This window comes from Pseudophryne corroboree, chromosome 2 (assembly GCF_028390025.1).
Source record: "Pseudophryne corroboree isolate aPseCor3 chromosome 2, aPseCor3.hap2, whole genome shotgun sequence".
Taxonomy (NCBI): domain Eukaryota; kingdom Metazoa; phylum Chordata; class Amphibia; order Anura; family Myobatrachidae; genus Pseudophryne; species Pseudophryne corroboree.
In genome coordinates, this window is record NC_086445.1 from 90,197,068 (window position 1) to 90,220,995 (window position 23,928).

The 23,928-nt window shown below is 46.5% G+C and overlaps 1 protein-coding gene across 2 annotated transcripts in view; it reads left to right on the forward strand.

Annotated features, from left to right (window-relative positions):
* ARHGAP42 (Rho GTPase activating protein 42) overlaps positions 1-23,928 on the forward strand; it is a 615,245-nt gene that overhangs the window by 92,068 nt on the left and 499,249 nt on the right. The window lies entirely within an intron of this gene.

Below are 23,928 nucleotides of genomic sequence, written 5' to 3' on the forward strand. Positions count from 1 at the left end.
GAAAAGGCGTCTTAATTATCCCTTACTTGGACGATCTCCTGATAAGGGCATAGTCCAGGGAACAGTTGGAGGTCGGAGTAGCACTATCTCGGATACTGCTACAACAGCACGGGTGGATTCTAAATATTCCAAAATCGCAGCTGATCCCGACGACACGTCTGCTGTGCCTAGGGATGATTCTGGACACAGTCCAGAAAAAAAGGTGTTTCTCCCGGAAGAGAAAGCCAGGGAGTTATCCGAGCTAGTCAGGAACCTCCTAAAAACAGTGCATCATTGCACAAGGGTCCTGGTAAAAATGGTGGCTTCCTACGAAGCAATTCCATTCGGCAGATTTCACGCAAGAACTTTTCAGTGGGATCTGCTGGACAAATGGTCCGGATCGCATCTTCAGATGCATCAGCGGATAACCCTATATCCAAGGACAAGGGTGTCTCTCCTGTGGTGGTTATAGAGTGCTCATCTTCTAGAGGGCCGCAGATTCGGCATTCAGGATTGGATGCTGGTGACCACGGAGCCCAGCCCGAGAGGCTGGGGAGCAGTCACACAAGGAAAAAATTTCCAGGGAGTGTGATCAAGTCTGGAGACTTTTCTCCACATAAATATACTGGAGCTAAGGGTAAATTTATAATGCTCTAAGCTTAGCAAGACCTCTGCTTCAAGGTCAGCCGGTATTGATCCAGTGGGAAAAACATCACGGCAGTCGCCCACGTAAACAGACAGGGCGACACAAGAAGCAGGAGGGCAATGGCAAAAACTGCAAGGACTTTTCGCTGGGCGGAAAATCATGTGATAGCACTGTCAGCAGTGTTTCATCCCGGGAATGGAAACTGGGAAGCAGACTTCCTCAGCAGGCACGACCTCCACCCGGGAGAGTGGAAACTTCATCGGGAAGTTTTTTCCACATGATTGTAAACCGTTGGGAAATACCAAAGGTGGACATGATGGCGTCCCGTCTGAACAAAAAACGGGACAGGTATTGCGCCAGGTCAAGAGACCCTCAGGCAATAGCTGTGGACGTTCTGGTAACACCGTGGGTGTACCAGTCGGTGTATGTGTTCCCTCCTCTGCTTCTCATACCTACGGTGCTGAGAATTATAAGACGTAGAGGAGTAAGAACTATACTCATGGCTCCGGATTGGCCAAGAAGGACTTGGTACCCGGAACTTCAAGAGATGCTTACAGAGGTCTTATGGCCTCTGCTGCTAAGAAGGGATTTGCTTCAGCAAGTACCATGTCTGTTCCAAGACTTACCGCAGCTGCGTTTGTCGGCATGGCGGTGGAACGCCGGATCCTAAGGGAAAAAGGCATTCCGGAAGAGGTCATTCCTACCCTGGTCAAAGCCAGAAAGGAGGTGACCGCACAACATTATCACCACATGTGGCGAAAATATGTTGCGTGGTGTGAGGCCAGCATGGCCCCACAAAGAAATTTCAACTCGGTCGTTTCCTGCATTTCCTGCAAACAGGAGTGTCTATGGGCCGCAAATTGGGGTCCATTAAGGTTCAAATTTCGGCCCTGTCGATTTTCTTCCAGAAAGAATTGGCTTCAGTTCCTGAAGTCCAGAAGTTTGTCAAGGGAGTATTGCATATACAACCCCCTTTTGTGCCTCCAGTGGCACTGTGGGATCTCAACGTAGTTCTGGGATTCCTCAAATCACATTGGTTTAAAACCAGTCAAATCTGTGGATTTGAAGCATCTCACATGAAAAGTGACCATGCTCTTGGCCCTGGCCTGGACCAGGCGAGTGTCAAATTGGTGGTTTTTTCTCAAAAAAGCCCATATCTGTTTGTCCATTCGGACAGGGCAGAGCTGCGGACTCGTCCCCAGTTCTCTCCCTAAGGTGGTGTCAGTGTTTCACCTGAACCAGCTTATTGTGGTGCCTTGCACCTACTAGGGACTTGGAGGACTCCAAGTTGCTAGATGTTGTCAGGGCCCTGAAAATATGTTCCAGGACGGCTGGAGTCAGGAAAACTGACTTGCTGTTATCCTGTATGCACCCAACAAACTGGGTGCTCTTGCTTCTAAGCAGACTATTGCTAGTTGGATGTGTAATACAATTAAGCTTGCACATTCTGTGGCAGGCCTGCCACAGCCAAAATATGTAAATGCCCATTCCACAAGGAAGGTGGGCTCATCTTGGGCGGCTGCCCGAGGGGTCTCGGCTTTACAACTTTGCCGAGCGGTTATTTAGTCAGGGGCAAACACGTTTGTAAAATCCTACAAATTTGATACCCTGGCTAAGGAGGACCTGGAGTTCTCTCATTCGGTGCTGCAGAGTCATCCGCACTCTCCCGCCCGTTTGGGAGCTTTGGTATTATCCCCATGGTCCTTTCAGGAACCCCAGCATCCACTAGGACGATAGAGAAAATAAGAATTTACTTACCGATAATTCTATTTCTCGGAGTCCGTAGTGGATGCTGGGCGCCCATCCCAAGTGCGGATTGTCTGCAATACTTGTACATAGTTACAAAAATCGGGTTATTATTGTTGTGAGCCATCTTTTCAGAGGCTCCGCTGTTATCATACTGTTAACTGGGTTCAGATCACAGGTTGTACAGTGTGATTGGTGTGGCTGGTATGAGTCTTACCCGGGATTCAAAATCCTTCCTTATTGTGTACGCTCGTCCGGGCACAGTACCTAACTGAGGCTTGGAGGAGGGTCATAGGGGGAGGAGCCAGTACACACCACCTGATCGTAAAGCTTTACTTTTTGTGCCCTGTCTCCTGCTGCGGAGCCGCTATTCCCCATGGTCCTTTCAGGAACCCCAGCATCCACTACGGACTCCGAGAAATAGAATTATCGGTAAGTAAATTCTTATTATCACTACATACAGTACAATATCACTACAAACAGTACTACATACAGTACAATATCACTACATACAGTACAATATCACTAAATACAGTACTACATACAGTACAATATCACTACAAACAGTACTACATACAGTACAATATCACTACATACAGTACTACATACAGTACAATATCACTACATACAGTACAATATCACTACATACAGTACTACATACAGTACAATATCACTACATACAGTACTACATACAGTACAATATCACTACATACAGTACAATATCACTACATACAGTACTACATATAGTACAATATCACTACAAACAGTACTACATACAGTACAATATCACTACAAACAGTACTACATACAGTACAATATCACTACATACAGTACTACATACAGTACAATATCACTACATACAGTACTACTATACCCCCCAAAACAACCTGAGGATGGTCAGAATAGCAGATGGTGCACGTTGTTAGTGTGGTAGGAGTGTGATTGGCCATAGCGACCGTTATGCTAACCGTGGATGACTTGCAGATTTGTGTTGTACTTAAGGTATTGTAGAATGCACATGCCTAATACACAATACTGTATATGCATGACTGACACGCCGGGTTATGGTCGTTAGGTCGACACAACTTAGGTCGACACTCATTAGGTTGACCACCGAAGGTCGACAATTCCATTAGGTCGACATGTACTGGGTCGACAGGTCAAAAGGTCGACATGAGTTTTTCACATTTTTTCTTCTTCTTCATTTTTTGGATTTTTACATACTTAACGATCCACATGGACTACGATTGGAACTGTAATCTGTACCGAGTGAAACGGTAGCGGAGTAAGGCACCTTGCACGAATGCGAGGGGACACTGGGGTTCATTCTGACCTGATCGCACGCTGCAGTGTATCACAGCGGTGCGATCAGGTCAGAAATGCGCCACAGAGCACCGGCGCATGCCAGACAGCCGAAGGCCGTTGGACCACTACGATCGCCTCTGCCCGATTGACAGGCAGAGGCGGTAGCTGGCCGGGGGGGTCGGAACGGCGGCGTTTGTCCGCCGTTTTGTGGGCACGGTCCTGCCAATGCAGGCGTGGCCGGAAAGAAACGGGGGGCGGGCCGCAGCGGCTGCGTGATGTCACACGCAGCCGCTGCGGGCCGGGGAGCGAAGAGTAGCTCCCGGCCAGCACGCTAAAGCTGCGCTGGTCGGGAGCTACTCTTGAAGTGCAAAGCATCTCCGCTGTGCGATGCCTTTGCACTTCTGCGAGGGGGGGCCGGCACTGACATGCGGGGCGGACTAGCCCTGTGCTGGGCGTCCCCCCGCATGTCAGTGTGAATGATAAATTTAGCACAGCTACGATCAACTAGGAATGACCCCCACGGTGCACTAATTTGGGTTCCCCATCACTTTACAGAGAAAATGACACCAAAAACAGTAAAAAACCTCATGTCGACCTTTTGACCTGTCGACCTAGTACGTGTCGACCTAACGCCCCATGTCAACCTAATGGCATTGTCGACCTAAGGTGGGTCGACCCAACGACCCATACCCGACACGCCCAGGGCCGCTATCAGGGGGGGGGGACTGCTGGTATTGCAGTACTGAGCACAGACAGTGAGGGGGCAACATTATGTCTGTAGGATCATGGCAGACCAAGTAACGTACTGGGAAACTCCGGCAGACAGCGGTGAGGCAGGGCTACGGTATCTATATGTGAGTAGGAGGTGGCTGGGGCATATGTGTGTAAGAGTGCTCCCAAGGCTGGGGCAGGGCTGGGTATATGTGTGTGAGAGGTAAGGGATTGGGGTATATGTGTGTGAGAGGTAAGGGATTGGGGTAAATGTGTGTGAGAGGTAAGGGATTGGGGTATATGTGTGTGAGAGGTAAGGGATTGGGGTATATGTGTGTGAGAGGTAAGTGATTGGGGTATATGTGTGTGAGAGGTAAGGGATTGGGGTATATGTGTGTGAGAGGTAAGGGATTGGAGTATGTGTGTGAGAGGTAAGGGATTGGGGTATATGTGTGTTTGTGTTTGAAGTGGAGCTGCCATGAGGGAATTTTTGTATCACTCTGAGGTTGCTGAGGTAGGGCTAGAGTATCTATATGTGTGAGAGGGAGGTGACTGGGGCAGGAGCATATATGTTTGATAGGTAGGTGGCATCTAAATGCCAAGGATCCCGCCGTCGGTCACACAATACCAACTTTGGCTGGGTACACATGCATTAGGTAGGTGGCTGAGGTATATCATACCTCCCAACTGTCCCGATTTTGGCGGGACAGTCCCATTTTTCACGGTCTGTCCTGCTTTCCCACCCGCGGGTCACAGTGTCGCGCAGTGGTGGTGGGGGGGTGCAGTTGGGAGATCCCTCCTGTCACTCGCTGCATGCGCACATCGTCTATTCCCCGAGTGAAGAGATGTAGACTGACACAGAAAGGAAAACACCTGTCATTTGCAAGTGCTTACTAGCCTTATTTGTCTCTTATAACCAAAACAAAGGGCTGATGTTGACACCACAATGTCAACATTAGAATGTCGACCGGGTTCAAACCAGCATCTTAAAAATGTCCACATGTTTACAATGTTGAAATCTCAACCTTCACCACATGCAATGTCGACGGTTACGTGACCCAGAAGAAGGCGCTGGAACAGCCGCTGCAGCCACCGGGACAACGTAAACCAAATCTATACCACGATCTATGGATGGTTGTCAACGGTTCATCATGTCAACATATCATCCATGTAGACATGATGAATGTCGATAACTGTCGACCCATCATGCCCAACCAAATACACAGGTGGTGCGTACACACGGTGCGACTTTGGCTAATGGCCGATATTGGGTACAAACTGCCCAGAGGCATGAGCCTCTGATCTAGCCATATCTGCCCTGCCTGCACAGTCTATTTTCTCTATCGTCCTAGTGGATGCTGGGGTTCCTGAAAGGACCATGGGGAATAGCGGCTCCGCAGGAGACAGGGCACAAAAAGTAAAGCTTTTCCAGATCAGGTGGTGTGCACTGGCTCCTCCCCCTATGACCCTCCTCCAGACTCCAGTTAGATTTTTGTGCCCGGCCGAGAAGGGTGCAATTCTAGGTGGCTCTCATAAAGAGCTGCTTAGAGAAAGTTTAGCTTAGGTTTTTTATTTTACAGTGATTCCTGCTGGCAACAGGATCACTGCAACGAGGGACAGAGGGGAGAAGGAGTGAACTCACCTGCGTGCAGGATGGATTGGCTTCTTGGCTACTGGACATCAGCTCCAGAGGGACGATCACAGGTACAGCCTGGATGGTCACCGGAGCCGCGCCGCCGGCCCCCTTGCAGATGCTGAAGTAAGAAGAGGTCCAGAATCGGCGGCTGAAGACTCCTGCAGTCTTCTAAAGGTAGCGCACAGCACTGCAGCTGTGCGCCATTTTCCTCTCAGCACACTTCACACGCAGTCACTGAGGGTGCAGGGCGCTGGGGGGGGGCGCCCTGGGAGGCAAATGTAAACCTATATAAAGGCTAAAAATACCTCACATATAGCCCCCAGAGGCTATATGGAGATATTTAACCCCTGCCTGTATTCACAAAATAGCGGGAGACGAGCCCGCCGAAAAAGGGGCGGGGCCTATCTCCTCAGCACACGGCGCCATTTCCTCTCACAGCTCCGCTGGTCAGGACGGCTCCCAGGTCTCTCCCCTGCACTGCACTACAGAAACAGGGTAAAACAGAGAGGGGGGGCAAATTTAATGGCAATATCTTGATATATATAAAGCAGCTATAAGGGAGCACTTATTATAAGGCTATCCCTGTCATATATAGCGCTTTTTGGTGTGTGCTGGCAGACTCTCCCTCTGTCTCCCCAAAGGGCTAGTGGGTCCTGTCTTCGTTTAGAGCATTCCCTGTGTGTCTGCTGTGTGTCGGTACGTGTGTGTCGACATGTATGAGGACGATATTGGTGTGGAGGCGGAGCAATTGCCAAATATGGGGATGTCACCTCCTAGGGGATCGACACCAGAATGGATGCCTTTATTTATGGAATTACGGGATAGTGTCAACACGCTAAAGCAGTCGTTTGACGACATGAGGCGGCCGGACAATCAATTAGTGCCTGTCCAGGCGCCTCAAACACCGTCAGGGGCTGTAAAACGCCCTTTGCCTCAGTCGGTCGACACAGACCCAGACACAGGCACTGATTCCAGTGGTGACGGTGACGAATCAACCGTATTTTCCAGTAGGGCCACACGTTATATGATTTTGGCAATGAAGGAGGCGTTACATTTAGCTGATACTACAGGTACCACTAAACAGGGTATTATGTGGGGTGTGAAAAAACTACCTATAGTTTTTCCTGAATCAGAAGAATTAAATGACGTGTGTGATGAAGCGTGGGTTGCCCCTGATAAAAAGCTGATAATTTCAAAGAAATTATTGGCATTATACCCTTTCCCGCCAGAGGTTAGGGAGCGCTGGGAAACACCTCCTAGGGTGGACAAGGCGCTAACACGCTTATCAAAACAAGTGGCGTTACCTTCTCCTGTGACGGCCGCACTTAAAGATCCATCAGATAGGAGGATGGAAAATATCCAAAAAAGTATATACACACATGCAGGTGTTATACTACGACCAGCTATAGCGACTGCATGGATGTGCAGTGCTGGGGTAGTTTGGTCAGAGTCCCTGATTGAAAATATTGATACCCTGGACAGGGACAATATTTTACTGTCGTTAGAACAAATAAAGGATGCATTTCTTTATATGCGTGATGCACAGAGGGATATCTGCACACTGGCATCACGGGTAAGTGCTATGTCCATTTCGGCCAGAAGAGCTTTATGGACGCGACAGTGGACAGGCGATGCGGATTCAAAACGGCATATGGAAGTTTTACCGTATAAAGGGGAGGAGTTATTTGGAGTCGGTCTATCAGATTTGGTGGCCACGGCTACAGCCGGGAAATCCACCTTTCTACCTCAAGTCACTCCCCAACAGAAAAAGGCACCGACTTTTCAACCGCAGCCCTTTCGTTCCTTTAAAAATAAGAGAGCAAAGGGCTATTCATATCTGCCACGAGGCAGAGGTCGAGGGAAGAAACAGCAACAGGCAGCTCCTTCCCAGGAACAGAAGCCCTCCCCGGCTTCTACAAAAGCCTCAGCATGACGCTGGGGCTTCTCAAGCGGACTCGGGGACGGTGGGAGGTCGTCTCAAAAATTACAGCGCGCAGTGGGCTCACTCGCAGGTAGATCCCTGGATCCTGCAGATAATATCTCAGGGGTACAGGTTGGAATTAGAGACAGATCCACCTCGCCGTTTCCTGAAGTCTGCTTTACCAACGTCCCCTTCCGAAAGGGAGACGGTTTTGGAAGCCATTCACAAGCTGTACTCTCAGCAGGTGATAGTCAAGGTACCTCTTCTACAACAAGGGAAGGGGTATTATTCCACTCTATTTGTGGTACCGAAGCCGGATGGCTCGGTAAGGCCTATTCTAAATCTGAAGTCCTTGAACCTGTACATAAAGAAGTTCAAGTTCAAGATGGAGTCACTCAGAGCAGTGATAGCGAACCTGGAAGAAGGGGACTTTATGGTATCCTTGGACATCAAGGATGCGTATCTCCACGCTCCAATTTACCCCTCACACCAGGGGTACCTCAGGTTCGTTGTACAAAACTGTCACTATCAGTTTCAGACGCTGCCGTTTGGTTTGTCCACGGCACCTCGGGTCTTTACAAAGGTAATGGCCGAGATGATGATTCTTCTTCGAAGAAAAGGCGTATTAATTATCCCATACTTGGACGATCTCCTAATAAGGGCAAGGTCCAGAGAACAGCTAGAGATGGGATTAGCAATATCTCAAGAGGTGCTAAAGCAGCACGGATGGATTCTGAATATTCCAAAATCCCAATTAATGCCGACAACTCGTCTGCTGTTCCTAGGGATGATTCTGGACACGGTTCAGAAAAAGGTTTTTCTTCCCGAGGAAAAAGCCAAGGAGTTATCCGACCTGGTCAGGAATCTCCTAAAACCAGGAAAGGTGTCTGTACATCAATGCACGCATCTTCAGATGCACCTGCGGATAACCCTGTCTCCAAGGACAAGGGTATCTCTTCTGTGGTGGTTGCAGAGGGCTCATCTATTGGAGGGCCGCAGATTCGGCATACAGGATTGGATCCTGGTGACCACGGACGCCAGCCTGAGAGGCTGGGGAGCAGTCACACAAGGAAGAAACTTCCAGGGAGTGTGGTCGAGCCTGGAAAAGTCTCTTCACATAAACATTCTGGAACTAAGAGCAATCTACAATGCTCTAAGCCAGGCGGAACCTCTGCTTCAAGGAAGACCGGTGTTGATCCAGTCGGACAACATCACGGCAGTCGCCCATGTAAACAGACAGGGCGGCACAAGAAGCAGGAGTGCAATGGCAGAAGCTGCCAGGATCCTTCGCTGGGCGGAGAATCACGTGATAGCACTGTCAGCAGTGTTCATCCCGGGAGTGGACAACTGGGAAGCAGACTTCCTCAGCAGACACGATCTTCACCCGGGAGAGTGGGGACTTCATCCAGAAGTTTTCCACATGCTAATAAACCGTTGGGAAAGACCAATGGTGGACATGATGGCGTCTCGCCTCAACAAAAAACTGGACAGGTATTGCGCCAGGTCAAGAGATCCGCAGGCAATAGCTGTGGACGCGCTGGTAACACCTTGGGTGTACCAGTCGGTGTATGTGTTTCCTCCTCTGCCTCTCATACCAAAGGTATTGAGAATCATACGGCAAAGCGGAGTAAGAACGATACTAGTGGCTCCGGATTGGCCAAGAAGGTCTTGGTACCCGGAACTTCAAGAGATGGTCACGGACGATCCGTGGCCTCTACCTCTAAGACAGGACCTGCTTCAGCAGGGACCGTGTCTATTCCAAGACTTACCGCGGCTGCGTTTGACGGCATGGCGGTTGAACGCCAGATCCTAAAAGGAAAAGGCATTCCAGAAGAAGTCTTTCCTACCTTGATTAAGGCAAGAAAGGAAGTCACCGCGAAGCATTTTCACCGCATTTGGCGGAAATATGTTGCGTGGTGCGAGGATCGGAGTGCTCCGACGGAGGAATTTCAACTGGGTCGTTTCCTACATTTCCTGCAATCAGGATTGTCTATGGGTCTCAAATTGGGATCTATTAAGGTTCAAATTTCGGCCCTGTCAATATTCTTCCAAAAAGAATTGGCCTCAGTTCCTGAGGTCCAGACTTTTGTCAAAGGAGTACTGCATATACAGCCTCCTGTGGTGCCTCCGGTGGCACCGTGGGATCTAAATGTAGTTTTAGATTTCCTCAAATCCCATTGGTTTGAACCACTAAAAAATGTGGATTTGAAATATCTCACATGGAAAGTGACTATGTTACTGGCCCTGGCGTCCGCCAGGAGAGTATCTGAACTGGCGGCTTTATCTTATAAAAGCCCTTATTTAATTTTCCATTCGGATAGGGCAGAGCTGCGGACGCGTCCGCATTTTCTCCCTAAGGTGGTATCAGCGTTTCACCTGAACCAGCCTATTGTAGTGCCTGCGGCTACAAGCGACTTGGAGGACTCCAAGTTGTTGGACGTTGTCAGAGCTTTAATAATATACATTTCAAGGACGGCTGGAGTCAGAAAATCTGACTCGCTGTTTATACTGTATGCACCCAACAAGTTGGGTGCGCCTGCTTCTAAGCAGTCGATTGCTCGTTGGATTTGTAACACAATTCAACTTGCACATTCTGTGGCAGGCCTGCCACAGCCTAAATCTGTTAAGGCCCATTCCACAAGGAAGGTGGGCTCATCTTGGGCGGCTGCCCGAGGGGTCTCGGCATTACAACTCTGCCGAGCAGCTACGTGGTCAGGGGAGAACACGTTTGTAAAATTCTACAAATTTGATACCCTGGCAAAGGAGGACCTGGAGTTCTCTCATTCGGTGCTGCAGAGTCATCCGCACTCTCCCGCCCGTTTGGGAGCTTTGGTATAATCCCCATGGTCCTTTCAGGAACCCCAGCATCCACTAGGACGATAGAGAAAATAAGAATTTACTTACCGATAATTCTATTTCTCGGAGTCCGTAGTGGATGCTGGGCGCCCATCCCAAGTGCGGATTATCTGCAATACTTGTACATAGTTATTGTTAACTAATTCGGGTTATTGTTTAGGGAGCCATCTTTCAGAGGCTCCTCTGTTATCATACTGTTAACTGGGTTTAGATCACAAGTTGTACGGTGTGATTGGTGTGGCTGGTATGAGTCTTACCCGGGATTCAAAATCCTCCCTTATTGTGTACGCTCGTCCGGGCACAGTACCTAACTGGAGTCTGGAGGAGGGTCATAGGGGGAGGAGCCAGTGCACACCACCTGATCTGGAAAAGCTTTACTTTTTGTGCCCTGTCTCCTGCGGAGCCGCTATTCCCCATGGTCCTTTCAGGAACCCCAGCATCCACTACGGACTCCGAGAAATAGAATTATCGGTAAGTAAATTCTTATTTTTTCTTCCGATGCCGATCCTGCGGGAGCGCGAGTCGGCATCGTAAGGGTATACACATGGTGCGATTTGCACTAAGGGGGTAATTCCAAGTTGATTGCAGCAGGAATTCTGTTAGCAATTGGGCAAAACCATGTGCACTGCAGGTGGGGCAGATGTAACATGTGCAGAGAGAGTTAGATTTGGGTGTGGTGTGTTCAATCTGCAATCTAATTTGCAGTGTAAAAATAAAGCAGCCAGTATTTACCCTGCACAGAAATAAAATAACCCACCCAAATCTAACTCTCTCTGCAAATGTTATATCTGTTCCCCCTGCAGTGCACATGGTTTTGCCCAACTACTAAAAAATTTCCTGCTGCGATCAACTCGGAATTACCCCCTAAGTTTTCTTACGATTTTGATTATATAGTCAAAATCGTGAGACATATCGCACCGTGTGTACGCACATAAGAGTGAATGTACCCGCTTATAGGGGGTCATTCCGAGTTGATCTCAGCCAGCAACTTTTTGCTGCTGCTGCGATCAACTAGCACACGCCTATGAGGGAGTGTATTTTAGCATAGCAGGGCTGCGATCGCTTGTGCAGCCCTGCTAAGATAAAAAAATTTCACACAAAACATGACTAGCCCTGGACATACTTACCCTATGCGACGATCCCTGCGATGCTGGAGCCGGCTTTGATGTCAGACATCCGCCCTTCGTTCTTCTGGACACGCCTGCGATTTATTCACCACTCTCGGAAAACGGCTCCAAACGGTCCGGACCCACCCTGGAACGCCTTCTTCCTGTCAATCTTCTTTGCGGTCGGCTCTGCGACTACTTCCTTTGTAAGCCGCAACGTAACCCGGCAACCCCTGTCGCCGGGCAACATCGCGCACGTGCACTGCGGACGCCGCGTATGTGCATTCCGCACCCGTTCGCACCGCAGCGACAAACCGCTGTGTGCGAACGGGTCGGAATGACCCCCATGATCCGTCAAAAGTGCAGAATTGTCAAGAATGTTGCCACTGGCTTTATAGTGGCATTTGTTTTTGCAGGATGTTTTACCAGGAAAAATATCCTGTGCAAAATCCCGTAATTACGTATGCCTTTTTGCGTAAGTGGCGCAGTGTTGTTCCAAACACAGGTAACTTAAAACTTATGTAAAGGATAGTAATAATCTTTTTCATGGTTTCCGGTCTCTAGGTCGACAAGTCTTAGGTCGACGGTGTCTAGGTCGACCACTATTTGTCGACAGTAACTAGGTCGACAGGGTTTCTAGGTCGACAAGGGGGTCAATTTACTAAGATGGGAGTTCTATTTAAGATAGGATGTTGCCAATCGGATTCCAGGTATTGTCTTATAGAAGGTGCTAGATAAATGAGAAATAGAATCTGATTGGTTGCTATGGGCAACATCCCATCTTAAATAGAACTCCCATCTTAGTAAATTTACCCCAAGGTCTCTAGGTCGCCATGTTCTAGGTCAAAAGGTCGACATGAGTTTTTCCCTTTTTTTTTTTTTCTTTCTTTTTTTGAACTTTTCATACTTTACGATCCACGTGGACTACGATTGGGAACGGTAACCTGTGCCGAACGCTACGGTAGTGGAGCGAGGCACCTTGCCTGAAGCATGGCGAGCGAAGCGGTGCACTAATTGGGGTTCCCGGTCACTGTACGGCAAAAACGACACCAAAAAAGATTAAAAACTCATGTCGACCTTTTGACCTGTCGAGCCTGTCGACCTAGTTACTGTCAGCTTTTTCCAAGGCCTATTGCAGGCTGATGTTATATAAGTACTGTATTCCGCTGACAGGTGTTGAACGCAGGTGATTGCTTATTCTGAAAACCCCGTCCTAGATTTCACCTTACCTCTTTTAACAGGGCAGACCTGCAATTTGTGTTTTATAGTTGTAGAACCTCAGCTGCCGTTTCTGAGCAAACACCCAATTTGTCAACCGAAACAGGTTCCCTCCTGAAGTATTTTGATGACAGGTCTGAGATATAGCAGATTGTATCACAATGTATCGCAAGTGAAATGTTTAATTTCCAGTAATCTGGGACTCAAAATTATATTTTTTTCCTTAAACAATGGCGGTAACCTTGGATTTGTTAGATAAACAGAGCAGAATTTGGATTGAAGTTTATTGCTTAGTATAAAACGGTTTGCAATTTGCTAACTCTTACCTGGTATTCTTCCATATTGTAAATCAGCTGAAGGGTTTAAAATTTTGGAATGAGGAAAGATGAAAGTAATGGCTGCCTGTACACCTACAGAGTATCAGAAAGACGGGTTGGTGGGGGGGTTGCAGGGGATTCCATTGTAACTGGGCTTTTATTGCAATTCACAAAAAACAGCAATTCAGTGGTCTGCAAAAAAAATATCAGGGATAAGTTTCCATAGGTTTTAGCGCAACATTTCTTGTCTCCTACTTTGAGCAGGTGAAAAGTTGTGGAAAAATCCCCAATTTTAAGGTAAAAATGTCAGGATCTGGTCTACCCCCTTAATGACTAATTAGTTTTAACTGGCTAACAATATGCCATTTTTTGGGTTCAAAAAGTGCAAAATGATGGAAATTGAGGTACAAGTGTTTTTAGGCTTGCAGGTGGGAGTAATCATTTGATTTTACTTTTTTTATTTAAGTGGCTTAAAATGACTCTAATATATACTTATACTGATTTGTATGTACCCCTTATTAATTGAGAACATTTATTTTGCACAAAAAAACTTGTTTTCTATAATTTTTTCATTTTAAAAAAAATATTTTTAATTTTTTAGAAAATACACATAACAGCCTTTTGATACAATTTAAGTGACCAAAATATTTTTATTATGACCACTAATACATATCTATACTGTTATCCTATGTGATGCCCCTTTCACATCGCACAAATAACCCGGTATCGACACGGCATATTGCCGTGTCCAAACGGGTCAGTGTGCGATGTGAAAGGTCCTTTGCTGAATTAGCGGGTCGCCTGACCCGGTAATTCAACCCGGTAAAAAAGAAGGGTTATTACCGGGTTGAATACCGGGTCAGGTGCCGTGTGAATTGGAGCCGTTCCGTTGCGACACGGCTCCCATTCACAACATAGGCAGAGGCGGCGCAGGAGATGAGCTCATCTCCCGGCACCGCCTCCATCCCCGCCCCTGCTGCTGCGGCGCCCCCCGCTGCTATGGCAACCGACCCGGTATATTGTCGGGTCGGAAAGCCAGCAGAGGAGAGCAAATGCCGGATCCCACCCAGTAAGGACACGTTTCTCTTACCGGGTGGGATCCGGCATTTGCGATCTGAAACCAGCATTAGTTTGGCTTTTTTTTTAGCTACAGGTAGATCTCCACATTGGGCCTAATTCTGAGTTGATCGCATCAGCAAATTTGTTAGCAGTTGTGCAAAACCATGTGCACTGCAGGGGGGACAGATATAACATGTGCAGAGAGAGTTAGATTTGAGTGGGATGTATTCAAACTGAGATCTCATTTGCAGTGTAAAAATAAAGCAGCCAGTATTTACCCTGCACAGAAACAAAATAACCCACCCAAATCTAACTCTCTCTGCAAATGTTATATCTGCTCCCCCTGCACTGCACATGGTTTTGCCCAATTGCTAACAAACTTGCTGCTGCGATCAACTCAGAATTACCCCCATTGTCACTTACAATTTACATAGGTTTTGCTGGCAAAAATTATTGCACGAATCCCGTTAGGTCAAAAAACGGGAGTGCACATTTTTTTAGAAAAAACATTTTTTTTCCAGCACTTTTTGCACAATGGGGGTCATACTGACCTGTTCGCACGCTGCCATTTTTCACAGCACAGCGATCAGGTCACTACTGCGCATACACCGCAATGCACAGGCGCGTCTTAAGGGTATAAAGCGGATCACTGTTGAGTGATGGATTTAATGAAGAATCCATTCGCACAGCCGAACGCAAGCAGATTGACAGGAAGAGGGCGTTTGTGGGTGTCAACTGACTATTTTCTGGGAGTGTTTGGGAAAATTCAGGCGTGTCCAAGCGTTTGCAGGGCGGGTGTCTGACGTCAATTCCGGAACCAGGCAGGCTGAAGTGATCGCAAGGGCTGAGTAAGTTCAGAGCTACTCAGAAACTGCACAAAATGTTTTTGTACCGCCTGGCTGCACAGGCGTTCGCACACTTGCAAAGCGAAAATACACTCCCCTACAGGCGGCGACTATCTGATCGCAGCGCTGCAAAAAGTAGCTAGCGAGCTATCAACTCGGAATGACCCCATATATGCATGAAAAGTTGACCTGTGATAAATTACTGCGTTTTCACGGGCAATTGAATTCCCCTTCCCCCCCCCCCCCCATAAGGGTAAATGGGCATGAATAATAAAAAACAAAGTGCAGTAAATACGTTTGATAAAAATACAAACCCCGTGTAAAAAATAGGGCTGATGCTGTATGTTGTGTGCTACTGTTACATCAGATTGCCGCGCGGATCATGCCTGCTCATGTGCCCATATACCTATGCGGTCAGGCAGATTTGCATGATTGGGCCATTTGCGCTTGCTGGCGACTGTATAGAAATGGGTGTACTAGCGTAATAACCCTGGAACAGTAAGGGTGCTGACATACTGTATGCAGGCCAAGAGAAGAGTTTGGAAGCATTTTAAAGCTACACTATCATTTTATGAAGGCGCTCCACAATTGGTTGGTATATTGGGCCAGATGTACTGTACTAAGCCTTGAAAAGTAATAAATTGGACGGTGTTAAAGTACCAACCAACCAGCTCCTAACTGTCATTTTTCAAACCCAGGCTGTACCATGGCAGTTAGGGGCTGATTGGCTGGACATTTAACACTGTGAAATGTATCACTTTACAAGACTTTGTACATCTCCCCAATAAGGTGAGGGGCCTCAATGAAGGCACTAAAACACTAATGGTATAAACTTCTTGTTTCAGCTTCAGTGCCATAAAGAGGGTAGGGGGGGGGGGATGTAGAAGGAGCTGGTGAATCAGTGGGAAGACAACGGGGAGGGATTTTAAAAGATCCCTCTCCCACACAAGCGGCCGTGCAAACAGTACTTTGGAAAGACTTTTGGGGGCCTGTACACCATCTCAGGATGGCAGACAGGGGTCTGGGACTCAGGGTCGACAACAAAAAGGTCGACACACCTTAGGTCGAAGCCAATTGGTCAACACACCTTAGGTCGACATGGACAAAAGGTCGACAGGAAAAAGGTCGACATGGAAAAAGGTCGACATGAGTTTTTTATGTTTTTTTGGTGTCGTTTTATTCGTAGAGTGACCGGGAACCCCAATTAGTGCACCGCGTCCCCTCGCTTCGCTCGGCATGCTTCGGGCATGGTGCCTTCGCTCCCCTTCGCTCAGCACAGATTACCGTTCCAATCGTAGTCCACGTGGATCGTTAAGTATCAAAAGGTTCGAAAAAAAAACAAAAAAAAAACATAAACTCATGTCGACCTTTTTCCATGTCGACATTGTTCCTGTCGACCTTTTGTCCATGGCGACATAAGGTGCGTCGACATAAGGTGTGTCGACCTTTTTGTTGTCGACCTAGAGTCCGGATACCGGCAGACAGTTACACACACAAGTCCTAAACTAAATGCATTTACAGAAGTTTCTGAATGGTAGATTTAGCTGTGCTTGGGATGAATAGTGCAGGGTGCTGCTATGTGACTGTAATGGGTAATTAACTGGGATTTTGTTTGCAGAACAGTTGACAAAAAAAAAATGGAATGTGGTCACATGACAAGCGGTCAGGATGCCCCCCCTCTTCCCCGGCATCCTTGCAGTTGGGATCCCGGGGTCGGTTTGCTGACCTCTGGGGTCCCAATCACCGGCAAAACAATCCCAACCCAACAGAACCTAAAACAACCACAAGCAATCATTTGTAGACATCTCCCCGTGTATGGTCGTGAGTTATATAGAAATCAGAACCCCAATTATCTGGGTGCAGAGTGTCTGTGTGTATATATATATATATATATATATATATATATATATATATACATGCTTAAATATTAATCAAAATCACAACATTTGTTATGCTGCACACTGATATCTTTGCTTGGCTACCTTTGCTATTATTTGCCTTACTAGAAGTAAAATAGCCACTTTTTATGCAGTGCCCACCCCTTGTGTAAAGTAAGGCAGTGATTATATTCTGTGTAATCCTTTTTATAACGTTAGCCATCCTATTGCGATTGTTTTATTATGTGTCCTAAATGAGTTCTTAGAAGCTGTTGCAATGACTTTTCAGATTAGAACATTTAGAATACAGTGACAGCACTGTGTTCTCATATTGCATCTCATGGTTCTTTTACAGCTGGAGGGAGGTGCAAAACACTTTGCTGCATTGGGAAGTGTTACTTTTCACACACTTTGTTACTGACTCACACCTTTTGTCTTTTGAGTGCAAAAAAAGTACAATGTAGTAAATGTGTTATCATTTATAGCAGTTTGAAGTTCACAAATGTTCAGAACATTTGTGTGACCATTCTATCATAGGCAGGTAATTATCCATCATGCAGGACCATCAGGGAGTCATCTGATTGGCTCAAAATTTATTCTACAGCAGGACAATGACCCCAAACACAGAGCCAATGTCATTAAGAACTAATTTCAAGCATAAAGAAGAACAAGGAGTCCTGGAAGTGATGATATGGCCTCCACAGAGTGCTGATCTCAACATCATTGAGTCTGTCTAGGATTACATGGAGAGACAGAAGGATATGAGCAAGCCCACATCCACAGAAGATCTGTGGTTAGTTCTTCAAAATGCCTGGAACAACCTCCCTGCCGAGTTCCTTCAAAAACTGTGTGCAAGTGTACCTAGAAGAATTGATGCTGTTTTGAAGGCAAAGGGTGGTCACACCAAATATTGATTTGATTTCTCTTCATTGACTTTGCATTTTGTTAATTGATAAAAAAAAATAAACTGTTAACTATTTTTTAAAGCATTTTTACTTTACACCAATTTTTCAACATCTGCCTAAAACTTTTGCAGAGTACTGTATATATAAATACATTTGACATAATATTCTGCTAGAATGGTTAGCATTACTGTCTGACAGTACTTAAGTCTTGGGTTTGATTCCCACCAAATTCCATATGTGTTGAGTTTCTTCTCGTGTTTGCGTGGGTTTCCTCCTGGCACTCCAGTTTCTTCTCACCCAAGATGTAAGAAGGGGTATGGGTCATTAGGACCACACTTAAGTCGACAGTCATGAGGTCGACCGCTATTGGTTGACATGCATTAGGTCGACATGGTCACTAGGTCGACAGTCGACGTGTACTAAGTCGACATGGAAAAAAGGTAGACATGAGGGGTTTTTTTACTTTTCTTAGGTGTCGTTTTATTCGTAAAGTGACGGGGAACCCCAATTAGTGCACTGTGTCCCTTCACTTCGGTCAAGGTGCCTCGCTCCGCTACCGCTGCACTTGGCACAGGTTACTATTCCCAATCGTAGTCCACGTGGATCATAAAGTATGAGAAAGTAAAAAAAAATTAAGAAAAAAAAGTGAAAAACTCATGTCGACCCTTTTCCATGTCGATCTAGTACATGTCGACCTAGTGACCATGTCAACCAATAGTGGTCAACCTAATGACTGTCGACCAAATTGTTGTTGACCTAATGACCGTATCCCGTAAGAAGGGGGCCCTTCTGTCTTTGATTGCAAAGCAGAGGCTACATTTTGCATTTCAGAACTTGGCCCCCGAAGATGACTTAGCCATTAGTACCCAATGAGCTACTGTATCACATTTTTACACACTGCAGAATCTCTCGGATCTCTCTCATTCGGCACATACCAGTGCATACGCATACCTGATGGATGCACATTTTACTCACTGCGTCAGTATAGGGAAGGAAAGTGATGGTGCTAGTGTACTAAAATGCCCCATCTACTCTCTATACCAGAGGTTCTCAAACTCGGTCCTCGGGGGCACACACAGTGCATGTTTTGCAGGTCTCCTCACAGAATCGCAACTGAAATAATTAGCTCCACCTGTGGACCTTTTAAAATGTGTCAGTGAGTAATTAATACACCTGTGCACCTGCTGGGTTACCTGCAAAACATGCACTGTGTGTGCCCCCGAGGACTGAGTTTGAGAACCTCTGCTCTATACTTACATTAAGTGTTGATGAATGGACCTCTAAACATCATAGAAATATTATGCATTGATCATTGCAAATAATGGCAGTATGGGGGGTCATTCAGATCTGATCGGTGCTATGCGTTTTCGCACAGCGGGTGATCAGTTACTAATTGCGGATGCAATGAACGCGCATTGGACAGCAGCAAGGGGCATCCCGGGATGGTGCAAAAAATCCGATAGCACGGGCGTTCACAAAGTGATTGACAGGAGGAAGCCGTTTGTGGGTGGTAACTGACCGATTACCGGGAGTGTCCGGAAAAAAACGCCGGTGTGCCCAAGCGTTTTCAGGAAGGGTGTCTGACGTCCTCTCCGGCCCCCATCAGCCTGTTGTGAACGCAGTGTAGGAGTAAATTCTGGACCGCACAGAGACTGCACACACTGGATTTTAGCAGCTCGGTGTACACACAGGATTGCACACTTGCATGGCGAATTTACACTCCCCCTGGAGGCAGCGACTATGTGAACGCAGGACAGCAAAATTAGCAGCCCAGTGATCAGATCTGACTGACCCTCCTAGTCTCTTCAGTACCTATTGTCCTACAGCCATTAGAAGCATTTAAGATCACTACCATAATGCTACTTATGAAGATTACATTGGACCCATGCCTGTTCATGTAGTGCACAGGTTCTCAAACTCGGTCCTCAGAACCCCACACGGTTCATGTTTTGCTGGTCACCTGTAGATTTTTAAAATATGACAGTTGGTGATACACAGTGCAGCTGCTGGGTGACATGGAAAACGTGAACCGTGTGGGGTCCTGAGGATCGAGTTTGAGAACCACTGATGTAGTGTATACAGATTAATACTTTCGGACAATTCCCTCTAACATAAACCACCCTCTTAGATTAGTAAATAGGGGTGAAATGAGAAATAACCCCTCAGCCTTCTGTTTTATTTTGTGTCAGCAACTCTCTCTTAGCAGTTATCGAAGTTACCTGATTTTCCAAAGGTTTCTTTTAAATTTGTTTTTATTGCCTTTAAACCAAAGCCGTGCATGACATCATAAGTTAAGCATCGGGGCTTCCAGTCCCCCAGCCTGGGAAGTGTTAGCTAAACTTCCATGACAGGTAAATGGCTGCCGGGGTGGGCTGTATGCATTGCATGTGGGCTTTGAAAATACACAGAAAAATGTGAAAGTCAAGTAAATGATTAATGTACTCTGCTAAAAAGTAGGATGAAGCATCTAGATGGGAAAGGGAGCAATCATATAAATAATTATAAATAATAATTATAGCCTAGCTTTCCTGTGTATGGAATAGCCATTGTATAGTATTGAGACCTATAATTTTGCGCCAATAATGCAGGAGTAAAAGAAACCCCTTGGGGGAAAAATGCAGTGAATGGCACAAGTAAGAAAATGGGGTAGAGCCAAAGTGACATAATTATCATGGAATCAGATTTCTGGTATTATGCCCTGCCCTAAGAGGACTGCCCACTGTTCTACAAGCCCCGCCCCCTCCCAAACGTAGGTAAGTATGTGATGTGCTTGGTGTGTTGATGCCAAATTCAGCCAATGGTCTCTTTAGTTCTTGCCTACACAGAATACCTGTGGTAAATATAAAATAGAATGCTATCAGATGATACTACCGGGAAAATTCTGCCATCAAGGGAACCATTATTGGGCCATGTGTCATAGTACAATAATACATGGTGCCAGTGGTCGATCGCTCATAGGGACCACAGGAAAGATTCCCGGTGAGCGAAAGTGCATGCCGGGCCAGTTTTGTTTGTCGACATGTGAGGGTGGTGCTGCCGCCATGGTTACACGGTATACCTCTGGTGATGCCCAAGAGGTGTATTTATGAAGCAGTAAAAAGAGTAGAGAAGTGAGCCAGTGGAGAAGTTGCCCATGGCAACCAATCAGCTGCTCTATATAATTTTATAGTATGCAAATTATAAATGTTACTTCAATGCTGATTGGTTGCCATGGGCAACTTCTCCACTGGCTCACTTCTCCACTCTTTTCGCTGCTTCATGAATAGATCCCCATGTGAGGTCACTTCTATACATTTTTCGCGGGCCATTTTCAGTTCCCAATCCACCCCTGCGTGGCACAGACTTTACCACAAGGAAATTAGGCACCATTGCCTGCAGTATTTTCCCATTGGTTTACTGACATCCATTTTCCCACGGGTGCATGCGTCTTGCGATCTGTACATGCAGACAGCCTTTGAGATGCCCCAGGGACTCTTATGTCCATTATTGTTATTTTTGTTCCATCTCGTCATCTTGTTTTATGACTGCACATTTTGCAATTGCAGCAGATGTTTACAATTGAGCTAATCAGATACTCAGATCCAAGCTACATAATATAACAAAAGCACAAAGCCCTTTACCTAAGTCCAAGGTAAACCCTTTCATATGTATTTACTTGTAAGGCTTCCGACTCAATATGGTTTTCATCTTCTCCATTTACCATATCCGACTTGAGAACTTTATTTTATTAGAACGAGTATTGGAGCAGTGCATTCTGGGAACTTTGCAGCATTTATGAGGGGGTGCAAGAAAGAATTCTGCTTTATATGTGGAGCAGAACACGAGAAATACATACATGAAAGCATGTAAGAGGCGTATGTATGAACATTTCCCAGTGATGGATGTTTCTCAGTTGTTGCAGAATTGGACCTGTCACCTGACTTAATGATCTCTCTCATTACCAGAACTACTGTAGACTGAGAGAGACAGTGGGGAGTGCCGTTCTCTTATAGCCCATAATGTGAGAGATATAAACAGGTAACCAGGTTAAATGACCCAGGGCATTTCTGGCATCGGAGATATATAAGGACTAGGCAATTGCCATTTGCCTTTAAAATATCAATTTTCTGTACAGGTTTACTTATTTAAAGAGACTCAGGCCTAGATTTATCAAACCTTGGATAGGGATAAATAGCACAGTGATAGTACCAGCCAATCAGCTCCTAACTGTCATTTTTCAAACACAGCCTGTAACATGGCAGTCAGGAGCCGATTGGCTGGTACTTTATCACCGTGCTATTTATCACTCTCCATGGCTTGATAAATGGGATCCTAAAACCTGTTCTGAATACAATGATATTTTATTAGTTTATTAATCTGGTCCAAAAATAAATCAAAAAGATCAGAATTGTATTACTTGACATTTTCTATTTATATTTCTGATCAGAAACTACTGTATATTACTAGAGTAGCATTTCCAGTTACTACACAACGTCATGAAGTAACCAATATATAATAACCAGCAGTGTCCAAGATATCACTTCCAGGCCCAGCATATAGGTACATTTACTAAGCAGTGATAAGAGTGGAGAAGTGAGCCAGTGGAGAAATGTCCCCATCAACCAATCAGCACTGAAGTAACATCTATAATTTGCATACTATAAATTTATACAGAGCTGCTGATTGGTTGATGGGGAAATTTCTCCACTGGCTCACTTCTCCACGCTTATCACTGCTTAGTAAATGTATCCCATAATTCCCAACATAGCCATAGCATTCCCTGCATGGCCCAGGATATCTCTGTCAGCTGTGGCCAGAATGCCCCCACCCCCACCCCCAGTGCCCAGGGTATTTCGCCCAGGATATCATTCCCATGGTCAGGATAGCATTCCCAGCAGTGCCCAGGATATCTCTCCCAGGATATCATTCCCAACCCTGGATATCATTCCCATGCCCAGGATAGCATTCCCTGCAGTGCCCAGGATAGCATTCCCATGGTCAGGATAGCATTCCCAGCGGTGCCCAGGATATCATTCCCAGCCCAGGATATCATTCCCTGCAGTGCCCAGGATATCATTCCCTGCAGTGCCCAGGATATCTCTCCCAGGATAGCATTCCCTGCAGTGCCCAGGACAGCATTCCCTGCAGTGCCCAGGACAGCATTCCCTGCAGTGCCCAGGACAGCATTCCCTGCAGTGCCCAGGATATCATTCCCATGCCTAGGATAGCATTTCCTGTAGTGCCCAGTATATCTCTCCCGGGATATCATTACCAAGCCAGGATGGCATTCCCAGCAGTGCCCAGATTATCTATGTCAGCAAAGCTACAATATTATCCCAGCATTTAATTTCCTGCACTGGTCAGCATATAATTCCTTGCACACCCAGGATATCATTCCCAGCAGTGCCCGGAATATATCTCCAGCATTGTCCATCATATAATTCCTAGCAGTAGCCCAACATACAGTATCATTCCCAGCATGGCCAGGATATCACTGCAGATCAGGCTCAGGATTTAATTCCCAGCAGTGTCCAGCATATAATTCCCAGCAGTGCCCAGCATATCATTCCCAGCAGTGCCCAGCATATCATTCCCAGCAGTGCCCAGCATATCATTCCCAGCAGTGCCCAGCATATCATTCCCAGCAGTGCCCAGCATATCATTCCCAGCAGTGCCCAGCCTATCATCCCCAGCAGTGCCAAGCCTATCATCCCCAGCAGTGCCCAGCCTATCATTCCCAGCAGTGCCCAGCATATCATTCCCAGCAGTGCCCAGCATATCATTCCCAGCAGTGTCCAGCATATCATTCCCAGCAGTGCCCA